At 42.9% G+C, this 12699-nt stretch overlaps 1 protein-coding gene and 1 pseudogene across 3 annotated transcripts in view; one reads left to right on the forward strand and one right to left on the reverse strand.

Annotated features, from left to right (window-relative positions):
- The window catches only part of BMT2 (base methyltransferase of 25S rRNA 2 homolog), a 126076-nt gene that overhangs the window by 99342 nt on the left and 14035 nt on the right, over window positions 1-12699 (reverse strand). The window lies entirely within an intron of this gene.
- On the forward strand, window positions 9848-10209 carry LOC102421099 (annotated as a pseudogene).

Here is a 12699-nt window from a genome sequence, read left to right on the forward strand (position 1 = left end):
CTCAATCTCCTTTTTATGATGAATGATCTCTTCTTCATGTTGTTTCGTCAAGGCTGCCAGCTGTTCTTTAGTCTGCTCTCGTAAGTATCGTTCCTCTTCAGCCTTCTTTTTTTGCAAAGGTCCCACCGGCTTCCCTGATCCAGCCCCTTCGGAGCAGAAATTAGCTGACCGTTCACAGCCAAAGCCTCCGGCTTGCATGGCCCTCACTCTCCACACTCAGAGCTGCAGCCGAGCCGCAGACTCAGAGACTGCCATGGTTGTCAGTGCCGCACAGCTCTAGACCACCCCACTTGGTTTTAAAGGCAAACCCGCCTTGGACAGGCCTTGAAGGTCTTTTTTCCTTCTGTCTGCTCACATTCAAGTGCCGACAACGCTGGTCCCTTGGTGCCTGGCCTGTCCTCTTCAGATTCAACCTGCAGGACTGCTAAGGAAGCCAGTCCCCAGCTCCACCCCCCTCGTCATGCTGCTGGGCAATCTCCTCCTGTTCGGTGGTGACCCATTACAGAGCCCCAGCCTAATTAGCATATTTCTCTACTTTTTATATATAGATAGCACTGGAAGTTCTAGTCGCAATGATTAGACAAGAAGAAAACATAAAAGGCTTCCAATTTGGAAAGGATAAAGTAAAACTCTCATTATTCGCAGATGACATGATATTGTACATAGAAAATATAAAGACTCCATCAAAAAACTACTAGATTTAATAAATGAATTTGGCAATGTAGCAGGGTACAAAATCAACACCCAGAAATCGATGGCATTTTTATACACTAATAACGAACTCTCAGAAAGAGAAACTAAACAGTCACATTTACCATTGCAACAACAACAAAATAAGATACTTAAGAATAAACTTAACCAAGGATGTAAAAGACTTGTACATGAAAAACTACAGGATGTTGAAAAAAGAGACAGAGGAAGATATCAACAAGTGGAAGAATAAACCACGTTCATGGATGGACAGAATTAACATCATTAAAATGTCCATACTACACAAGGCAATCTACAGATTCAATGCAATCCATATCGAAATACCAACGGCATATTTCAGAGATCAAGAACAAATACTTCACAATTTTAAATATATTTTTATTGATTTCTGAGAGGCGGAGAGAGAGATAAAGATATCAATGATGAGAGAGAATCATTGATCAGCTGCCTCCTGCATGCCACACTGGGGATGGAGCCCACAACCCAGTCATGTGCCCTGACCAGGAATTGAACAGTGATCTCCTGGTTCATAGATTGATGTTCAACCACTGAGCCACGAGGGTTGGGCACTCCAAAATTTTATATGGAACCCAAAAAAACTCCAAATAGCTACAGCAATCTTGATAAAGAAGAATAAAGTTGGAGGGATCACAATACCAGATTTCAAGTTGTACTACAAATCCATTGCAATCAAAACAGCCTGGTACTGGCACAAGAACAGAAATATATATCAATGGAATAAAACAGAGACCCCAGAAATAGACCCAAGTCATTACGCTCTATTAGTATTTGACAAAGGAGGCAAGAGGATACAATGGAGTAAAGCAGTCTAGTGTTGGGGCCCTTGTGGGTTTGCCTCAGTGGATAGAGCAGCGGCCCATGGACTGAAGGGTCCCACGTTCGATTCTGTTCAAGGGCATGTACCTCGGTTACAGGCTACATACCAAGCCACAGGTCAAGGTGCACATGGGAAGCAACCAATTGATGTGTCTGTCTCACATTAATGTTTCTCTTTCTCAGTCTCTCTCCCTTCCACTCTCTATAAAAATCAATGGAAAAACAACCTTGGGTGAGGATTAACCAAATAAATAAATAGTGTAGGGAAAATTGGACACACACATACAAATAAATGAAACGAGACAACCAACTTACACAATACATAAAATAAACTCAAATAGATAAAAAATTAAATGTAAGACATGAAACCATAAAAATCCCAGAAGAAACCATAGCCAGGCAGCAAAACCTCAGATATCTGTAGCATTTGTTTGCAGATACATCTCCGAGGGCAAAGGAAACTAAGGAAAAAATAAACAAATGGAACTACATCAAAATAAAAAGCTTCTGCACAGCAAAAGAAACCATCAACAAAATGAAAAAGGAACCCACCACATGGAAGAACATATTTGGTAATGATATATCTGATAAAGGGTTAATATCCAAAATATATAAGGAATTCATAAAACTTAACAAAAGGAAGACAAACAACCCAATTAGAAAACGAACAAAGGACCTAAATAGACACCTAACCAAAGTGGACATACTTATGGCCAGGAGACACATGAAAACATGCTCAAAGTCACTGATCACCAGAGAGATGAAAATTAAAATGATAATGATGTATCACCTCAGACCTGTCAAAATGGCCACCATGAACAAGTCATCAAATGCCAAGCGCTGGCAAGGATGTGGAGAAAAGGGTAGCCTAGTACTCTGCTTGTGGAAATGCAGACTGGTGCAGCCATTATGGAAAAATAGTATAGACTTGCCTCAAAAAATTAAATATGGGACTACATTTTGACCCAGTGATTTCACTTCTAAGAATATACCCTAAGAAACTCAAAACATCAATCAGAAAGAAAGTATGCACCACTATGTTCATAGCAGCACAATTTACAACAGCTAAGATCTCGAAACAACCCAAGTGCCCATCAGTAGACGAGTGGATAAAAAAATCTGTAGTACATTTATACCATGGAATACTATGCAGCAGTAAAAAAGAAGGATCTCTCACTCTTTGAGACAACATGGAGGAACCTGGAGAGTATTATGCTAAGTGAAATAAACCAGTTAGAGAAAGATAGGTATCACCCATGTGTAATCTAATGAACAAAATAAACTGATGAACAAATAGATCTAGAGACATAGAAACATGGACTGACTTGAATCTCAGAGGGAAGGTGTGGGTAGGTGTGTGTGTGGGTGGGAAGAGAACAAAAACTTATATGAATATATGCATAAGCCCTGGACATAGACAATAGGGTGGTGAAGGTCTGGGTTAGGGGGGCGAAGGCAGGCTAGAAGGGGTAAATGGGGGTTGGGGGAAGAATACATTGGTAACACTTTCAGCAATAAAGATTTTTAAAAAATTAATTAGAAAACAGGAAAAAAGGATTTTTAAAAATGAGGCATGTCTAAGGGACCTCTGGGACACCATCATACATAAAAACATCTGCATCATAGGGGTATGAGAATGAGAAGAAAGTGAGCAAGGGGAAGAGAAACTGTTTGAAGAAATAATGGCTGAAAACTTCCCTAACCTGGTGATGAGAAAAAAAAAAAAATCAAATTACACCAGTTCAGGAAGCATACTGAGTCTCAACAAAGATGAACTCAAAGAGCCCCAACCAGGACACATCATAATTAAAATACCAAATGTTAAAGACAAAAAGTGAATCTTAAAAGCTGTAAGAGAATGGTAGGTAGTTTCCTACAAGAGAGCTCCCAAAAATCTGTCAACTTATTTCTTAACAAAAACACTTCAGGCCAGAAGTTATTGGCATGAACTATTCAAAGTGATGAAAAGCAAGGCCCTACACCCCAAACTACCCTATCCAGTAAGGCTATTATTTAAAACTAGAGGCCCAGTGCACAAAAATTTGTGCACTGGGGGGGGGGTCCCTCAGCCCAGCCTGTGCCCTCTCGCAGTCTGGGACCCCTCGGGGGTTGACAACCTGCTAGCTTAGGCCTGCTCCCGGGGGATTGGGCCTAAGCTGGCAATCAGACATCCCTCTGGCAGCCTGGCTGCCCTCGGGGGATGTCCACTTGCCAGCGGGGAGCAGACCTAAGCTGCAGTCAGACATCCTTAGCGCTGCTGAGGCAGGAGAGGCTCCCACCACCACCACCACTGTACTGGCAGCCATCAGCCTGGCTTGTGGCTGAGCAGAGCTCCCCATGTGGGAGCACACTGACCACCAGAGGGCAACTCCTGCATTGAGCGTCTGCCCCCTGGTGGTCAGTGTGTGTCATAGTGACCAGTCATTCCCAGTCATTCTGCTCTTAGGGTCAGTTTGCATATTACCCTTTTACTATATAGGATACAGGCTTGGTGCACGGGTGGGGGCCGACTGGTTTGCCCTGAATGGTGTCCCGGATCAGGGTGGGGGTCCCGCTTGGGTGCCTGGCCAGCCTGGATGAGGGACTGATGGATGTTTTCAGGCTGCCCACACCCCCTTCAGGGTGGGGGTCCCCAATGGGGTGCCTGGCCAGCCTGGATGAGGCACTGATGGCTGTTTTTAGGCTGCCCGCACCCCCTTCAGGGTGGGGGTCCCCACTGGGGTGCCTGGCCAGCCTGGATGAGGGGCTGAGGGCCGTTTTCAGGTGGGCCAAGCCTGCAACTGAAGCTCCCAGTCTCTCCTTTTTTGTTTTTCTTTTTTTATTCTGGGATTTATTTACCTTCTGTAATTGAAACTTTGTTGCAGCTCCAGCTCCGAGGCCGGCTGGCTGAAAGCAAGTATCTGGGGTTTGTTTAGCTTCTATAATTGCAACATTGTTGCTTAGACTGGAGCTCAGAGCCCAGCCGCCGCAGGCGGGGAACCTTGGCTTCCTCCCTCACTGGAGCAAGCAAGCCTCATGTTCGCTTCAGCTGCCTGGCTGCCGGCCGCCATCTTTGTTGGCAGTTAATTTGCATATCACCCTGATTAGCCAATGGGAAGCGTAGCGGAGGTATGGTTAATTACCATGTTTGTCTATTATTAGATAGGATATATAGTCTACAAGAGACTCCTTTCAGAACAAAAGATACACACAGGCTGAAAGTGAAAGGAGGAGAAAAAAATATTCCATGCAAATGGAAATGACACAAAAGCTGGGATAGCTATACTTAGATCTGACATAATAGATTTTTTAAAAAATGCCATAGCAAGAGATAAAGATCACTACATAATTCTAAAGGGATCAATCCAACATGAGGATTTATCCCTTGTGAACATATATGCAGCCAACATTGTACCACCTAGTATATAAAGAAAACTGTGGTAGACATTAAGGAAGAGACTGACGGCAATACAATCTAGTGGACTTTAACACTCCACTGACATTGATGGATAGCTCTTCCAGACAAAAATACCAATGAGGCAACAGTGACCTTAAACAAGACACTGGACAAGATGGATTTAACTGATGTTTACAGAACACTTCATCCCAAAGCAGAATATACATTCCTCTCAAGTGCACACTGAACATTCTCAAAGATACACCACATGTTAAACACAAATTCAGTCTTAATATATCAAAGAAGATTAAAATCAGATCAAGCATCTTCTCTGACCACAATGGTATAAAACAAGAAATCAACTGCTAGAAAACAACTGAAAAACACATGAAGGCTAAATAACATATTAAACAATGAATGGATTAACAATGAAATCAAGAAAGCAATAAAAAGTTACCTGGAGACAAATAAAAATGAACACACAACAACCCAAAACCTATGAGACACAGCAAAAGCAGTTCTGAGAAGGAAGTTCATAGCATTCCAAGCCTACCTCAAGAAGCAAGAAAAGTCTCCAATAAAAAGTCTAACCCCACATGTAAAAGAACTAGAAAAAGAACAATAAGCCCAGAGTAAGTAGAAGGAAGGAAACAATCAAGATTATAGCAGAGGCTGCTACCATCCTTGGCTTCAGGCAGCTGTCCCCAAGCAGTGCAAAAACACTTTCATTTGTGTCTAGAGAAATGCCATTTCCCCTCCAAATGAAATTTATCTCAAGACCCGCGATGTGTTTTGCAGAATCTCCACATCCACTTTGGTGCTGCAAAGTTTCAGAGGGTCCAAGGCAGTCCGCAAGTATCTCATCTGACCCATAGCAGTCAGATGGAACTAGAAAAGCAGTGAAAGCTGCTCAACTGAATGCATGTCAAGGACCATTTTAGAGGGCAGTTCCAGCAAAGATGCCGCAGAGGAGCAGTTCAGTTTGTATTCAAGCATTTAAGGATGGGCAATGGAAGATTCAGTACCTGCCCTGTCACACAGTAACCTTCCAATCTCTCATTTTACCTGGGAAGCTGAATTTTAAAAGCCACAAAAAAGAGAACCAAGATGGCAGCATAGGTAAATGCCTGTATTTGCTGCCTTCCACAACCACATCAAAAGTACAACTAAAATACAGAACTATCATCCAGAACCGCCGGAAAGCTGGCTGAATGGAAGTACTACAACTAGAGAAGAAAGCACACTGACACGGGTAGGAGGTGCGGAGTGAGGAACGGGCTGGTCCGGCACCCGAGTGTGCCGCTTTTTTAATCAGGTAGGAGATCGCCTCTGCAGAGGCTGCCCGGAGGAGCGAGGGATCTTAGCCCCACACCAGACCCCCAGCCCAGGGTTCCAGAGCTGGGGAAAGAAGTCCCTATGGGCAGTAAGAACTGAGGACTATAAAAACAAGGGCGGATTGGGGCTGAGTGGCACACAGGCTGCTGGAGACCCAGCTGTTCCACTTAAAAGGCCAGCACCACGAACTGAATTTACAAGCTCCCACTTCCTCTGAGCTCCAGTGCTGGGCGCCCTATACACATACAGGGAAAAACTGGACTGTCTGGCACTGGGACAGGAGCAGGAACTTGGGGTGGCTTTCTTCCAGACAGAGGTGCTTGCAGCGGCCATTGTTCCTATGCTGGGACCTCCCTGGAGCAAAACTGACTGGCAGCCATTTCTGTTTGCTCCACCCTGGTGATTCCCTGAGATCCTGGCCCCACCCAATTTATAACCCCATATGAATGGTCTTTCCTTTCTCAGGAAAGATTTGTTTTACAAATCTGTCAAACAAGCTGCAGCTTGATCAGGGAACCCCAAACCTATCAATAAAAGGCCCAAGACCTGGCACCAGCACCAGCCTGCCTTGCTTCAGAACTAGGCCTCGTCTGGGCACTTCCAAAACCCAAAAAAGAGGAGGAATCTGCAGATCCCTCTGTAGCTCCTGCTGGGTGGCCCAGGCAGTGGCTGACTTTGCACCTCCCTGGAGATCCAAGAGCCAGTGTACCCAATGGTCAGTGTGAGACCATACCAGATTACAACTCTTCACATCCATAAATGACACACTCAAGAGGAAGACTCTAGGAGCACCAAAGCCCCACTGAAGAAAGTCCTGCTCCATAAAGGTGTCCCCTGCACAGCAGCTCTCCCACTGTAGTCGAAGCTGGTCCCCACAGCCAATTGACCTGAAGGTCAATTCCTCCCAGTGACACCAACAGCAATCAAGGCTCAACTACAACAAAACTGTGCACACAGCCCAAAAAGGGGTGCACCGAGAGTATCCACCTCAGGTGATTGGGGAGGCAGAGCCATTAGGCCCTATAGGACACCTACTACACAAGGCCACTCTACCAACTCAAAGAGACTTAGTGGCTACCCAATACATAGAAATAAACACAGGGAGGCAGCCAAAATGTGGAGACAAAGAAATATGTCACAAATGAAAGAAATGGAAGAAAGCAAACTACTGGACATAGAGTTCAAAAACACAGTTATAAGGTTACTCAAGAATCTTCTAGAAACCTCCGAGGAACTTAGTGAGACCTTCAAGGATCTTAGTGAGAATGCCAAAAAAATGGAAAAGGACCAGTGAGAAATTAAGCATACACTGACTGAAATAAAGAATAATATACAGGATTCAACAGACTAGAGGATCCCAAGAATCGAGTCAAAGATTTGAAATATGAAGGAGCAAAAAACACCCAACCGGAAGAGCAAAAAGAAAAAAGAATCCAAAAATATGAAGATAGTGTAAGGAGCCTCTGGGATAACTTCAAGTGTACCAACATCGAATTATGGAGGTGCCAGAAGAAGAGAGCAAGATATTGAAAACTTATTTGAAGAAATAATGACAAAAAACTTCCCCTACCTGGTGAAAGAAATAGACTTACAAGTCCAGGAAGCGCAGAGAACCCCAAAGAAGAGGATTCCAAAGAGGACCACACCAAGACACTTCATAATCAAATGCCAAGGGCAGCCCTGACCAGTTTGGTTCAATGGATAGAGCGTCGACCTGCAGACTGAAGGGTCCCAGGTTCAATTCCAGTCAAGGGCATGTACCTTGGTTTTGGGCACATCCCCAATAAGGGGTGTGCTGAAGGCAGCTGATTGATGTTCCTCTCTCATCGATGTTTCTAACTCTCTATCCCTCTCCCTTCCTCTGTAAAAATCAATAAAATATATTTTTTTAAAAATGCGAAGGGCAAAAGACAAAGAAAGAATCTTAAAAGCAGCAAGAGAAAAACAGTTAGTTACCTACAAGGGAGTACCCATATGACTGTCAGCTGATTTCTCAACAGAAACTATGCAGGCCAGAAGGGAGTGGCAAGAAATATTCAAAGTGATGAATAACAAGAACCTACAACCAAAATTACTTTATCCAGCAAAGCTATCATTTAGAATTGAAGGTCAGATAAAGAGCTTCACAGACAAGAAAAAGCTAAAGGAGTTCATCACCGCCAAACCAGTATTATATTAAATGCTGAAGGGTATTCTTTAAGAGAAAGAAGAAAAAGGTAAAGATAAAAATTATGAACAACAAAGTGACAACAAATACATATCTATCAACAAGTGAATCTAAAAATCAAATGAATAAAAAATGTGATGAACAGAATAAACTGGTGAATGGAATAGAATCAGGGGCATGGAAATGGAGCAGACTGACAATTCTCGAGGGGAAGGGGTTTGGGGGGTGCGGGAAGAGATTGGACAAAGATCTTATATGCATGTACGCAGTATCTATGGATGGGGACATTGGGGTGGCGATGGCTGGGGGTGGGGTGGGGACCGGGTGGAAGGGAGCTATGGGGGTAAAAAAGAGGGACATCTGTAATAATCTCAACAATAAAGATTAAAAATATAATAATAAAAAAATAAAAAGATCACATACTATGATCAAGTGAGATTTATTCAGGAGATACAAGGTTGGTACGATATTCACGCATCAGTAAACATGATATAACACATAAACAAATTGAAGGATAAAAATCAGAAGATTGTATCAGTAGGTACAGAAAAATCATTTGATAAAATATAGCATTCATCTATATATACAAAGAGGTAATATGCTAATTGGTCCTAACAGTGTCACAGTAATGACTGCTAAGGAGGAGACTGCCTGCATGTGCACGGCGGGGTGTTGCTCCCGGAGACGGGGTGGAAGCGGGGAGGCGCCCGGAGAAGGCGGAAGCAGCCTGAGGCGACTCAAGGGACCAAGGGCGGGGCTTGAAGCAACCAGAGAAGGCCAGAGTCGTCAGGGGGCTGGGCCAGGCACGCTGGAGCTCTGGGTGGAGAGGTACAGGTGTCAAGGCAAGGCAGCAGGTGGGTGGGCAGGCCGTGCGATTTCATGCGATGGACTCCTAGTTTATGATAAAAACTCACAGCGAAGTGGGAATAGAGGGCTCATATCTCAACATAATAAAGGTGATGTATGCCAAACCACAGACAGCATCATACTCAATGGGGAAAAACTTAAAATCAGATACAAGACAGGGATGTCCACTTTTCACCACTCTCATTCAATATACAACTGGAAGTCCTAGCCACAGCAATCAGACAAGAAGAAATTAAATTGGAAAGGAGTAAGTAAAACTGTCTCTCTTTACAGATAATATGATATTGAACATAAAAGACCCTAAAGACTCCCCCCCAAAATTATCAGATCTAATAAGTGAATTTGGAAAAATATCATGATACAAAATTAATATTCAGAAATTGGTGGCATTTTTATACACCCACAATGAACTCTGAGAAAGAGAAATTAAGAAAATAATCCAATATTGCAACAACAGGAGACAAGGCAAAGCCAAGCAATCACCAGGTCCGCTCTCAGTCCACACAGTCCATTGCGCTGCCCACCCACCCCACACCCTGCCCACTGCTGCCACCATGGGAGTGCAGGTGGAAACCATCTCCCCTGGAGACAGAGACGGGCGCACCTTCCCCAAGTGTGGCCAGACCTGCGTGGTGCACTACACGGGGATGCTTGAAGATGGAAAGAAATTGATTCCTCCCAGGACAGAAATAAGCCCTTTAAGTTTATGCGAGGCAATCAGGAGGTGATCCAAGGATGGGAAGAAAAGGTTTCCCAGATAAGTGCGGGTCAGAGAGCCAAACTGACTATCTCCCCAAACTATGCCTATGGTGCCACTGGACACCAGGCATCATCCCACCAAATGCCACTCTCGTCTTTGATGTGGAACTTCTAAAACTGGAATGACAGGAATGGCTTACTCCCTGAGCTTCCTGTGCTTGGACGTGCCATGGAGGGATCTGGCACCCCCAAGGTGCACACACGAATCTGTGCGTAGCTTTTCCTGATGTTCCACTACACTTTGTATAAACATCTGCACCGACTGAATGTGTTCTGTTACCCAACTTTGCTCTTCCCCTTTATCTTCCTATGTGTGTTGACCTGAACTACATGTCATTAACCTCAAGTTACTCTTTTTATTTTGTTTTTGTTTTGGGGTTGAGATTCCGTTTCAGTCTTTTGGATCTAGGTTTCCAATTACATATTAGTCAAGTATTATTAACAGCACAAGTAATGGGTTAACTTTAGACTAGGAATTGGTTTGTGGGGGATGCAAGAATCTTTTATTTATTTTTTTTTGGGGGGGGTGAAATTTTTATTCTATATTAAACATTCTTGCTGTTGTGCTGCAAAGCCATAGCAGACTTAAGGCTTAAGGTGCTGTTGAGGGCCCAACTATCCAAGTTGAAAGATGTCTTTAGGTTGAATTAAGAGCCCTACCCAAAACTGAAGTGGGGAGGGGAGAGCCCTGGCCTCCACTGCCCCATCCCATTCTCCCCTTAAAGCCGCTGCCTTTTAAGAGCAAATTGTTTTCACTGCGATGTTGGACACTTCAGGTATCTGTCCCGGGGCCAGCCGGGACCTCTGAAGCCTTCTTCATGGCCTAATTCCCCCCCAACCCCCCCCAACACCCTGCCCCATTTTTTTTTCTAATAGATATTCAGGACTTTTATAATGTCATAGCTACCCAGGCTCCACTCCCTAAATTTAAGAACTTTCATAGAAAGTTTAAATTGAAGGTGCTGTTTGTAGACACTTAAAACCCAATGAAAGCCCAGCCATCATGACAAATCCTTGAGTGTTGTCTTAAGAAAATGATGCTGGTCATCACAGCTACAGCATCCCCCGTTTTTTGATGCTCACCTTCCCCCGCTAAGCTCAAAGTTTCCTGGCTTTTTCTTCCCTCCTCTCACTCCTTTGCTGTCCTCTAGTGATTTGGTGAGAGAAATTATTGCTGCCTATCCCCCACTCACCTCCCCTGCACTACATATGAATGAGTTTCAAGTTTTAATATTGTAATACAGTGCTTTACACTGGCTTTTCTCAAAAAAAAAAATGCAACAACAAAAAATAAGATTCCTAGGAATAAATTTAACCAAGGAGGTAAATGACCTTTACTTGGAAAATTATAGGGCCTGGAAAAAAACTGAGGAAGCATATACCATGTACATGTATTAGAAGAATTAACATCATTAAAATGTCTATACTACCCAAAGCAATCTATAGATTACTATTAAAAAGCAATGAAATATTTCACAGGTCTAGAACAAACATGCCAAAAGTCTATATGCAACCACAAAAGACAAGAGCCTTAGCAATCTTGAGAAAAAAGTTGGAGGTATTAAACTACCTGATATTAAACTACACTACAAGGCCATATAATCAAAACAGCATGGTATTAGCACAAGAACAGGTATATTGATCAATGGATCAGAATAGAGAACACAGAAATAAACCAATGCCTCTATGGTCAATTACTATTTGACAAAGGAGGCAAGAATATACAATGAGATAAATGATGTTGGGAAAATTGGACAGATAGAGCAAAGTAATGAAACTAGACCACAACTTGTACCATACCCAAGAATAAACTCAAAATGGATTAGACTTAAATGTTATTTGCAAAACCATAAATACCCTAGGGTGGCACTAAATTTCAGACATTTATTTTTTTCTTTTAAATATATATTTTATTGATTTCAGAGAGGGATGGAGAGGGAGAGAGAGATAGAAATATCAGTGATGAGAGGGAATCATTGATGGCTGCATCCTGCACTGGGGATCAGGCCACCCAAGCATGTTCCCCCCCTGACCTGGAATTCAACCCTGACCTCCTGGTTCATAGGTCGACACTCAACCATTGAGTCACGCCACCTGGGCCAGACATTTCTTGCAGCAATATTTTTTGCCCATATGTCTCCTAAGGCAAGAAAAACAAAGGAAAAAATAAACAAATGGGACTTAATCAAACTAAAAAGCTTTTGCACAGCAAAAGAAACCATCAATAAAATGATAAAAGAATCCACTGAATAGGAGAACATATTTGCCAATAAAAAACTTATACAACTCAACACCAAGACAAACAACTAAATTTTAAAAAGGCAAATGATCTGAATAGTCATGTCTCCAAAGAGGACACAAAGATAGACATAAGAAAAAAAATGCTCAATGTCACTAATCATCGAAGATGTGAATGAAAACCACAATGAGGTATCACCTCTCATCTGTCATAATGCCTATCATCACTATATCAACAAACAGGTGCTGGTGAGGATGTGGAGAAAAGGAAACCCTATTGCACTGTTGGTGGGAATTCAGACTGGTATAGCCACTGTGGAAAACAGTTTTCTCAAAAAATTAAAAATGTAACTGCCTTTTGATACAGTGATCCCACTTCTGAAAATATATCTGAAGAAACTGAAACATT

This window comes from Myotis lucifugus, unplaced genomic scaffold, assembly GCF_000147115.1.
Source record: "Myotis lucifugus unplaced genomic scaffold, Myoluc2.0 scaffold_171, whole genome shotgun sequence".
NCBI lineage: Eukaryota > Metazoa > Chordata > Mammalia > Chiroptera > Vespertilionidae > Myotis > Myotis lucifugus.